Genomic DNA, 12,702 nt, shown 5'->3' on the forward strand with positions numbered 1-12,702 from the left:
ACAGGTTGTTGTTTTTTCTATAGGCTTGCAGGCAAAACTCTGGCTTTCTTGGTGTTCCCACTGCTATAGCTTTCACAGCACACAGAGACAAAAGAGTGGAAGGGTTGGTGGGTGGATGGTTCAGTTTTGTAACCCATGTCCTCATTGCTTAAACACACACTCATGCACACACACTTTCTAGTTACTGTCATCCCACATTTACAGTACAGGGGCATTATCCTTGCTACACCCACTTATTAAGTTCACTCGGTTAAACAGTTTGGTTCCTCTCTGGTGAAGCGTTTTCATCAACTAGTGAACCGTAGCTCAGACAAGTTGGAGATGCTCTGTATTAGGAGAGACAAGGCTGACTAATTCAATTAGCCTAGCTTTGCTACGATGCAAGTGGCATTGTTTTTACAAATCACAGAAAATGCTCATGGCTATACTGACTACTGATTTATATATTTTAAATTATCTTGAAAATTTTTGAGACAATATTTCAGTTGCACATTAACTGTGGACTCCCTGTGTTCTGCCTTCCCTCCTCACCAATTAGACATCAACAGCGACCAACGAGCCAGCATTGTGGGTCAGACAGTGATAGGGAAGGGAGGTTTGAGCTACTTGCTTGGTTGCTCAGCTAGCTTTTAGTTATCACCTTTACTCTAACTAGGACAGTCAATTGTGAGTGGATGGACATTCTACAGTCAAGATTACAAAGGCTGTTATGCAAAAAGTTTCTTCCTTGACTAAGGAGAGGATTTATGTAAATATTCAGCAGGAATATCTTCTCAAAGGTGTTGACATTTCTATGGTATTTTGTTCCTGTAAGCCATATATCATATGAAACTGGAAGGTAATGTTCTAAAACCTGGAAAATTCTTTGTTGATTCTAGCCTGACTTGAAGTGTAGACTCTGCTGTAAATTTTCGGCAAAACTTTCTAGTAGTACGATAACAACTGACCTGTTATATAGAGAATTCTTTCCAGATGACTTTTAATCTGTGACATGAGCCTTTAGGGTGAAATTTTTCTTTCCTTGTTCCCCAAGCGAGTTTTTCCCTATGACACTTGGATGCAGCTTTTTGGATATGTGTGTGGGCGAGTCTCTCATTGAGTCTGTCAGCGCTCTGCTGAAGCAGAGCTGGGGCTGAGGAAGAGTGTATGGTTATGTGTGTTAAAGTGAGAGATGTATCCACATGAATGAAGGATCAAATTCCACATTAATCATAGACAAATCATGGCAAACCACTGGATCAAAGACCTGTCAGCTTTAAATATGGCTCTGTGCCCTGAAACCTTTGAAAAAACTTTTTTAGCTCATTGAGAATTGAGCTTCCAACCAGAGAGAGGATGACTATGATGCTGAAGTCATGGACCATCTTCTCCTTCCCACCCTCTCTGCTCTTTTCCTTTGCTCCCTCCTAAATAGCCTCTGGCAAATGATTATCAAACTGAAATAAAAGCTTGATTTCTGGCCTACAACAGTCTTATATAAAACCAGTTATCTTCCAAGGTTTCTTAATCTAGATTGAAGTATAACAGTATAAGAGGTCACATGGCTACACAGCCATCATACCAGTCATTGCAACAAACTTGTTACAAAAGCACTTAAAGAAATCCATGTCAAGGTTGACCAACAACAGTCTAGGGTTGACAAAATTGGATTTTGCATTGTTGATTTAAATAAATTCATTAAAGTCCCATGAAAACAAAGAATGACATCTCAAAGTCAGCATGTGCTATTCTAAAATCTTTAACTTTTTACATCATTCTTGTCGTCACAGAAATGTAAATGATCTCTGCCATGGTCACTGATACAATCCCACACCATCACAGAGCCTGGCCTGCTGCAGATAACACGGCATTTCCTTTTTGTCTTTGGTCTGGAGCATACAGTGTCATTTTTTTCCAAAGAAGATGCAGAATGCGTATTTGTCTCATAACGATACATGTTTCCACTGTGTCATTGTCCATCCCAGATGCATCCAAACTCAGAGAAGTTGATGCCGCATCTGGACAAGGATAACATAAGGCTTCTTTTTTTGCCAAGTTAAGTAACTCCTTATTGTAATGCTTTTCAAAAGTCATTAAAAGTAATCCCTTTACCATATGATTACATCACTAATGGATGAATGACTGATGTTGACGCAGTATCATCTGAGGAAATGGATTTCACAGCTTAGGCTTGCTCCCTTTACTCACTGATGTTGCTTTTATATAAATATCTTGAAGGATTCAATTATACTATGCATTTTAGAGGGAGAAATATGCAAACCCATTTCAATATTTCTATGAAAAACTAACTCTCTCAATTTTTTATTTTTTGACAAACTGGAGATTCTCCAGTACTCTCTTTGCTCCTCAAAGACTTTGGTGGATACTGCTTTTGAACCAAAATCTTGGTCATAATAACCTGTTGACATCACCTGCTACAACATTATTCATTGTCAGTGTATTCAATATTTCCTCAGTACGAGCTCTAAATTCCCCTTATTGCATTTTTTTCAAAGGTCTTTCATGTCTGATATGTAAAAAAATTGATGTAGATAATCAAATTAAATGAAGCTGACAAGACAACACAAAGTATCTGTCAGACACACAGTCGGTCATGAAACAGAAGTAAAAATTAACATAAAAAACTCCACACCATCCCACCTTTTTCTGATTTGGGGTTGTAGTGTTGGCAGTGTAATTCATCATTAACATTGACGGTACTCTGTGGGCCTTTATACATCAACTGACAAACCTTTTCCAGAATCCCAAAAGACAAACTCAAAAGACAACAAGCAACAATTTACCTTCCAGGTGTACCAACTGGAAAGTAACTTGTTAAACCATTTGCATTCACTGTGTGACCGTGTCATTTAGTGTTAACACTTATTTCAATAACTCACTTTGTTTACTACTACATGCCTTACAGTGTTTTTAGCAGCTGAACCTAGAACTAACAGAATACAGTGAGCAACAGCCGTCAGATCCACTCTCCTCTCATGTTTAACAATGGCTGGATAGGACCTGTGAACAGAGGATGCTGTAATCTGGCTGTCTGGCCAGGCAGCAGATGCAAATACTGGATGTGAAATTAAGCAAATGGGTTATAGTATTTCTGTTCATATAAGGATTTGTGTTTAGTTAATGTTTTTTATAGGGCTAGGCAACGATTAAAATTTTTAATCTAATTAATCACATGATTTCCCTGATTAATCACGATTAATCGCATTTGTGCGCAAAATCCAAAAATGAATCCAAAAGTAGTGTATAGTTTTTAGCATTTAGTTTCATTTTAAATGTACTGCCATATGAATGAAAGTGCCATAGCATTTGTTGTGCAAACACTATTTTAACATCAGCATTTTTATGTGGTTTTTAAGTAGAAGCCTCGCTCAACTGTCTGTTTCCTTGAATGACTTGCTGCTATCAGTTGTGTGTTTTGCCTTTCAGTGATATTTTAGACTGAAACTACTACGGTGATAAGACAATTCAACTTGGCAGTGTTTACAGATGACTTTGGTTCTGTCGACTCCGCCGTCTGGAAGAACTTTAAAATGAAAATGGCCGAGTAAAAGTTCCGTACTCTTCTCCATGTTTGGTGGATCCGCCGATTACTTTCTTTTCCGGCTCTGCAGCAGACAGAAACAGACTTTTACAAAATAAAAGCCTGTGAGCAACAGACTTTTACAATAATAAAATAAATAAAAAAATGAAATGTGTTAATGCACGATAAAATATTTATCGGCGTTAAATAATTAACGCGATAATAACGAGTTAACTCGCCCAGCCCTAATTTTTTATAATATGTCACTGGGACTACTTATAATCAGAAAAAAGACGAACAAGTCTGCAGAGGAAAGTAGTAGTTTTGACTGTTTACTTCAAAATGTTTGTCTTAAGGCTGGTCCAAGTTTTACGAGCCATCAGATTTACGATGCTTGTTGTCCTATGGGAAATAGGAACCAGAGGTATAAATGTGTCACACACGGTTCTGTCCTTGCACAGCACCCCATCACACATTGGGAATCAGTGGACCTTTCTGAGAAAGATTGGGAGGGAAAATGACTGCTCACATCAATATGTTTTAGTGCTTTGTGTTGCCATCAAAATGTAAAGTGTGTTATTCAAGATGTGTAGAATGTGACCAGTTTTCAAGTCACATTGTATTTTCAAATGTACTTTTTCTAATAAGTGTAGCTGGCACATTTTCAGCAAAGTGAACTGTTCGTAAGATCCATGATGACATGAATTACTTGAAATGCCTCACTGAGATGATGTACAGCTTTGAGGCCATATCAAGCTAGGACTTGACCACTGTGCTCCACCACAGGCTTTATAACAAGCAAATCTTCATCTTACTCTCTGCAAAGTCAGAACTTCCTCCCATGAATCTTGTTTTTTATGACCCTGAGGTTTAGTGTTGACGTTATTTCTGCCTCTGGACATATGAGAGGTGAATGGTGGTGGGGGTGAGGAATGAGCTTGACAAAATGAACATGGTGTGAACTTTGGAGCTGTCAGGCCTCTTGACATCTTGACGGCTACAGATAGTTTCCTTAGGGTGGTTGAGCACACTCAAGGTGCCAATGGAGCTGTTAAAAGACTTGTTACTTTTGTCAAAGATGTCAAAGACATGGTATAACTACTAATGCTGACAGACAGTATGTTAAACTTTTTTTCTCTTTGCTTCCGCATTATTCTTTGTTCAGCGATTGAAGAAAATCTTCAGTGGAAGATACAGACGCAGTAAACTGAGTCACACGCTGTGTCTGCACTCCACAAAGTGTATTTAATCATAGACTTACAGCACAGCTCCTGGATGAATGAATAAAAGATTTGCAATGTATTGTTTTGTACAAATGCAGGTAGCAAAAGGGTCAAGGCTCTGGCAGTAATTCATTTCTGCTGATTTGAGTTTAGCAATAGTCAAATCTGCATACATTTCTGGAGAAATATCAGGAAGTGTAGGGTAGTAATGAATGTAAGAGTGGGATTTCAAAAGGTTGAGGTCTGTCCAGGTTAAGCTGTAATACAGTCCAGTCTCTATATCATGCCACTCACTAATGGGGGATTTTGACAATTGCAGTTTTCCTTGGAGGTAACATGGAGTTTTATGCCGAGCACTATAAAGCTCTGTGAAACCACCTCCCCAGCTATGCCCTAAATTTAGACTCAGCAATGCCAAGAGAGGAACACATCCTCCACAGAGCTTTGTGTCCCCTGGCCAATCAGAAACCTTCTGTGTCCAGGTTGAAAGGTTGAGAGGTTAACAGGCTCATTAGTAGATGCTCTTTATGATTTGGCTAATGATTACCGTTGTTTGCAATGGATTGATGATTTGTAAGATACCCAAAGAATCCAAATTCCTTTTGAAATCCAGGATTTGAGATTAAATTTAAATCATATGTAGCATGATTTTCTTTGAAGGATCATTTGTAAGATTATATGCATTTTATCTTTATAATTTTAATAGTTCCCATATGGGCATTTTGATACATTTATCATAAAAAGGTCATTGTAGAAGCTGTAAGTTACATTGTAGATATATTTCAATCGACAGTGGTTCACAGGGGAGTTATGAGTTAAATGCCAGCTGCACAAAGGCTGAGACATCTTAAATGTTTTCTGGCTTAACCACAATTCTATCACCAGTTCTGACTTTTCCAAAACACTTTTAGAGGATTCACAGCCTTGTGAGGGCCTGGGGCACTTTTTTCTGCCCGACGCCGTCAGTGAGGAATTGAACAGGAGGCACTTATAGATGTTTGAACTAACCCGTCTTGTCTTCGTTAATGTGTACTTTTACACAATTTAAAAAAGCAGAAATGAACAACATAAAAAGACTTTTTATGAACAAATTATTTCTCAGAAGAACTTCGTTAAAGGGTGGATTATAAACTTAACCTTTAGTAACAGTAACATATTGATTTCTAGTATGAAAACATACACAATGAAAAATAATTAGCCAGACATAGAGAGTTTAAAGTCAAAGTTTGCAGATCTGATTTTAAAGAAACATCCACCTACCACAAAGCATCTTAAAGACATTTGGAATGAAGATTGAGGAGTGCCGATCTTGACAGATAAATCAAATAAATCTCTTAAGTGTTCCATCTTGCACTGTTACTTCAAGGCATCTGTGAATCCTGAATGAAGGGATTGATCAATAAAGTTATTACTTCATAAAATCATATTCTTTATTTGTCCTATATATGAAAGGTCCACATCTTTAGACTATCCAACAACACAAATATCGTGGCTTCCCATCAATAGTCTATGATATAAACTTTACTCCAGATTTAGAAAATCCAACTGCAGTGTCAGGATTGAAACTAAATCAACATATGTGTAATCTGTCAGATTGTAAAAACCAAGTACAAAATAGAGATAGCAGAGACAATACTTATATAATAAGTAGTGCTTAAATACTGGTTGACTAAACAAGTACTATACTAGGAAAAATTAGGTAAGATCAAGCTGATAAAGCTACCACTTTTTATTTTTCAGTACAAGAAATCCATTAAATTGGACTGTGTATAAAATTGGTTGGATGCACATTGGTCTCTGCATCTATCAGTCAGGTATTCTCAAAGAAAGAGCAGATTTGTTTTTTAAATATGCGGTATGAGGTGCTCTGTTCGTACTCTGTAACTGTGTGAGATATATTATTTAAACTGTTAAAAGCAATACCCAGCAACAGTTAATTAATTAATCAGACCTTTGCGAGTCTTAATGAACTAATTTGAATTGTTACACAGAATGTGAGACTGATTGAGAGACAATAGCATTTCGTATCTTTGTTTGGATTCCATGTTTCATATCAACTTCTTCTTTAAATGTTTCAAAGTTTGACCTGTAACCAAATTTTGTAGTGGTAAAAACTGAGATAACATAATTCCTATAATTAGTTAATGTTCTTCTCCAGATTTGATTTCAAGAGAAAAAATATGTATAGCAGACAAATTCACACATTCCTCATTAATATCAAATTGTTCACAAATGATTCTTCAGTAGTTAATAGGATTTGCATCCTTTTCCTCTGATTTTCCTTTCTTTTTTTATTTTCATGTAAAACTGCAAAGCAGACATGAGACAGGAAAACTTTCAAAACTCCTATTTCTGCCATCAACAGCCTGAAAAATCATTAAAAAATATGGGTGTCAGTGCATTCAAACTACTCTGGATTGTCTCAATGTCCAAGTAAGTAATCACAGAGCAGCTGTTTGAGCTCTTTTTCACTGCAAGCAACATGAGAGAGGAGAGATCCGACATGGACCAGGTCATTAGGCAAGAGGATGGAGTAACTGTCAATATTTGCACTAGGCAGACATGTAGGAGAGCCTATTAACCCCATCTGAACCAGGGGTCTCTGTGCAGAGATTTCTCTCTGGTGAACCTCTCTTTCTGTCTCTTTGTTAAGGTGTCTAAACAACCTCACTGACAGAAATAACTATGGGATAACAATATTTAGACTAACTTCTTACAACCAGTGTTTATAGGCTTATGCCAGCAGCTTTAACAGCATTTCCAGGCCTTCGTGATGCTTACATTTTCTAGTCTCTATCACAGCAACACTTTTTATCACCTAATTGGTGTTTCTTACTCATACATTTTCAGACCTGAATTTGCAGATGTGGATTAATCCATTCTGACTTTCTATCTTCTGACATGAAATATATCATATCAAATAAAATAGCCATAGAGCTACTGTCAGTCCTCTTGAAAATTCTTACTCTTGCAGAGAAGAGATTGACTCAGACAGTAACACAGGTTGTAATTCATAGGATGGAAGAGGTGGACCTGTCCATTAAAATGTTTTCAGCTGCTGCATAGCAACAATTCAATTCAATTCAATTCAATTCAATTAAGTTGAAATCTCTACTCATGCATGACAAAAGAGAAATTAAATTCTTACGGTATGATTAATAGATAATTAATGATAATCAGAACAAAACATTGAATGCCGACACTGGTGCAAAACACATACAATTTTGAGTTTCACAAAAAAATCTAAAGAATTGTACAATCACTAGATTTTCCTGACTCAATTCCTTACAGCGACATAGATTACATCAAACTACTGATCAAGTGTGAACTTGGGATGAAGCTGACCTTGTAACATGACAATATCAAAAGACTGCAAATCAAATGACACTTTCCAGACTTATAAAAAAACATGTAACATATTGCTGCAAAAGAGAAGCTTGCTCAAAAAGTGGTGTTTGCTCTGTCCATTCTCGTACACAGTCTCTGTGTTACACATCTTAATGCATCTGATGCATCATTCCGCATAAGTTTGAGTACTGGCAACCCCTGGGCCTACCTGTGTGTATATGTCAGTATCACACTTATAGCTGGTGTAAGCAACAACCCATCCACCTTTTTTGTGAACTTTGGGCTGTGGACTGTTTGCTAAAGGTGTAATTTGAGCTTTCCTTACTCCATACTTCAGCAGCCACCAGGACTCTAATTATCAGTCACTGGTGAGAAGGGCGTTCAGTCTGGGAAGACAAACAAAGACACCCACTCCAAACACCTCAAACTGGGTCTGATCAAATCCCCATCTACTCTGAAGTCCACTATGGAGAATGAGGCCGCTGGACAGGGTCACTGAGGTTGAAATAACACAGCTACTTCAGTTTGACCCACCCGATTAGGCCACGACCACCATCCTTCACTTGATCTGCCAGCAGATATCACGTCCGGAGGCTTATTTAGTCCATTGACTGATGAACTGATGCAATTGGATCCACGACTTCCAGTCACCATGTGTATTATTTCAGTGTTTTTCTGGTGCTCTCCCAAAAAGTGCAAAAAAGACTGCATAAATACTTTATATATCTAGATTTTGGACTAGGTTATATTCTAAACAGAATGTGAGAACTTATAGTTTATTTCAGGGCTGAACACCAGATGCTCTCAACTGTACTATGGCTTCAAATAACTTTTGTGCCACTTTGTGTCTAATCATCCTCATATGTGCGAGTTCTTACAAGCGCTCTAAAATTATCCGCATATATTCATCTCCAACTCAAATGTGGGAAGCCCATGTGAAGCACATAAATGGTTCAGCAGTGGTGTAACCGCTGCTTCATGTATTCCTACAGTGATGTATCTCAGCACTGTCACTGCTCTCTAATTTGGAGGAGCTTTGCTCGGGCTTGAGAGCTACAAGGATCCTTCCAAGTTGCTGTTGTATAATTAAATGAGAAATGTTTGCCTGAGTAGCCTCGTCACACCAATATAGATACTTGTTTGCTACCAGCGATAAATTAGAATGTCTTTGTTGCTAGCTAGCAGCCACACAGCTCTTCAGTTTTATGGATTACAGAAAGACAAAGCTGAAAAGATAAAGATGAATAATAGAAACAAAAACAGGAAGCTGATATTGATATCACTTTTTAGCATATTCACATGTTTTATTGTGAATAAGAATAATTTTTTTTCCATAAAACTATCTTAATTCTTCCTCAGCAACTGGTATATAATGGTAACAATGATATTATGACTGAAATCTCACTAAAATGTAAAGCACATATAAAATTTACTAAAGTTTTGCTTTCAATCCCTCTTGTTTTGCTGCCTTCAACTGCTTTTGCTATCTCCGACAGCTGACCGCTGCAGGAAAGGAGGCTGTAAAGAGAGCGAGTGATGAGTTATTGAGATGAAATGCATTTATGTTATGTAGAAGTGTGCTTGCGGGTAAGCTGTTTCCATTTGTGTGGGTGGGTGTATGAGTAGACCCGTGCAGCCATTTGTGGCAATAAGCTTTTATCTGTGTGGGAATCAGGAACCTCTTCATGTAAAGAGGTAAATCACATTTAAAATAAATTTTTCTGTCCTTGTCTGGTTTCTAAGGCAGAAAGTGGCGCTGGGGGATTCCTGTGCATGGTGAGGGTCTGTAGGCAGGATGTAACGGCAGGGGTCATGGGTCAAAGGTGCTCCCAGGTTCCACATCTGCAGCTTTGCCCAGACAGTGCGGGCTGCCGTCAAAGTGGGCAGCCAGCCGCACTCTAATGTGTATTAGCAAGACAAAGAGTGAGAAGAGGGGAGGGCATCAGATGGGCTTTGATTTCTCTAAGATTTATGGGCGTGATGAAATCAGCTTTGAATAAACTGGGTCTGCCCATTTGCTCTATCGTTTAGCTACATCTGAAGGCTCCAGGGTTTGTTCCGGGAGACAAACACCCCAAATAAAAAACGGCAACAAATCCAAAGAGAAAGAAAAAAGGAGGGGTGCAGCTACTTCTGAAGTCCTCCATGTCCCATTCAGGGACTCATCAGCTGGCTCAGCCCATTGTAAGTTCTGCTTCACGACCATTACTGCCCTTCCAGAAAAATTCCCAACCGTAGACTTATGGAAATGATTCTGGTGTGTTCCTGGGATACCAAGAAAACACTTGGCTGCCAGCACATAAATGTCCGTGACTGCTGTTTAACAATTTAACTCTAAGGGCAGCCAGGCATGTGGGTGAAATATGCTGGTCTTTATCAAGCAGCAACAGTGCTGATGTATGTATACAGCTACCACAGCACCCAGTGGATGGTGATAAGGGTAGCTTCCTCCCTATCCCCTCTTCTCTATCCTGCATGTCCTGCAGTAAATACTAAGTGCCCCTTTGTGACCCTCACAGTGATAAATAACCCTTAAGGTTAACTACATTTCAAATGGAGCAGTGAGGCCATTATGGGCCTCCAGAGTTTTCTTGACATCCTCAATATGTTATCTATATGCCCAGGGACTTTTAACAGACCGGCATTAACTGGCCTCTCTTTTGTGTTGGTACTGACAAAGTTATGAAGAACTCTTTGATCCATCATATCTTAGAAAAATATGTTAATCCCCCATCTGCATGTTCAGCAGCCATAACTACTTGTTTTTATAAACTGTACACTTGTTGCCTTGGCTGTGGAATGTGTGTGTGTGAAGAATTATATTTACTAGCATATCCTTAGACAGGTATACAGACAATTACATAGAAATGTTTGCACAGATTGCGGTGAGTTATAAGATCTATCAAAAACTTTCACTTTGGTGTCCACTGGTACGCAGCAAAATAAATAAATAAAATTAGAAAAGACATGGACAGACATTTCAGTCAGAAAGTGGCAAGAAGGGAGTTGTATAAAAAGTCGGTGCATTTCTCAAAAGGTTTGCATTCACTCGTCCGTAGCTTTCCTTGAATTCTTACAAAAATCTTTCCATTTTTGGTGTCACCAGCATGTTAATCAGTAATGATTAACAGGTCTCAGTACAAGGATGGTGCATCTTTAACCGTGTAGATTTTACAGTTTTGTTTCCCAGAGGCATTACATGTAAGAAAAAGTGTTTGCCACTATGTCAGTCGGATGTCAAAGCATAAATTAAGGGAGAAAGAGCTGTGTCTGTGGGCCACTGGCAGATACACTAAACCACTTCGACAACAGGGGGAGGATCCAAATTCTCCAAAACTATGAAGGCTTTGTCTTCTACTGAAATAAGCTTAGATATTTTCATTGGATGTCATATCATTAACTGTAAAATAAACATGTTAAAAATTTTGGATCAAGGGCCAGTTCAATACAGCTGTAAGCCTCCATCTTGAAATGTATTTTCCTAGACCTGTTGTTGTATTGACATATTTGGTAACACCTTAGCACGCATAAAATCAAATAATGAATAATGTTTTTTTGGATCTAACCTAATGATCAGATTGAAAAGGTAAACTTTATCAGATTTTGTCTAAAACTGCAATCTCACTATGATCAGGACAACAGAAATGAGAAGAAAGCTAGTTGACAAGAGGAAATAAATTGTGTAACAGATGGATCAGACACAGGTGAAACGGTAAAAAGAAAGAAAAAATATAGGAAAAAAACAGAATAAATATTGTTTGTAAAATTTTGAAAGCAATCCTTGTCACATACCAGGAGCAGTAATTCTAAAACATTAGTAGGTAAATTCAAAGTGCACCACTCATGAGAATTCAGTTTTAACCTTCCTAACATGTTCACAAGATATTTTTACGTCATATGTGAATTTGCAGAGCAACCCCTACAGTTTCGGAAGGGTAGACCGCCAGAATTTTTTACATAAAAGACCAAAGGAGCCATTCTTGACTAATTGTGGGTTGGAAGCTTTACAGCTGATTTGCGTGTGCTTTGAGGAAACAGAGAGAAGATAGCGTAAGCTATGTGAAGACACTTGAAGACCTGCTCAGAAATAGATACAGTTTATTTGGTGACATCACACCTCAAAAATACCAGAGAGAATCTCAAGCCATTATTTAAGAGCATGAGAGGTTTCTTTCCCAACAAAAAGTTGGAAAATGTCAATTTTGAAGGACACGGATGGACAAAGATGTCAAGTCGACATTTCTTTTAGTGTTTTACTCATGTTGTTAAAAATGATAAAGATGAATGCTTTATTAAATGCTGTAACAGCAAGCTAGTGGAAATGACTTGCAAAGCTCAGAAAATGACTGAACTAACCTATGAAAATCCAATGATTTCTGTGCTGATCCAAGCCCTGAATGTTTCACGATCTTAACAATGGCGCTAGTGTTGTTTATGAACCAACAGTGCATTTTCAAGTGACCATCAAGGTACAAAAGAACTGCTGAAGGGTCGATGTACCTTGGGCCTTGACTAATTATTACTGAAAATGTGGGACCTCCTGAAACACCTCTCATTTGAAATAATATGTTCTAAACTCTTTTTCCAGATGATTTCAATCTGAGTTACAGA

This window comes from Odontesthes bonariensis, chromosome 21, assembly GCF_027942865.1.
Source record: "Odontesthes bonariensis isolate fOdoBon6 chromosome 21, fOdoBon6.hap1, whole genome shotgun sequence".
NCBI classification, from domain to species: Eukaryota; Metazoa; Chordata; class Actinopteri; order Atheriniformes; family Atherinopsidae; genus Odontesthes; species Odontesthes bonariensis.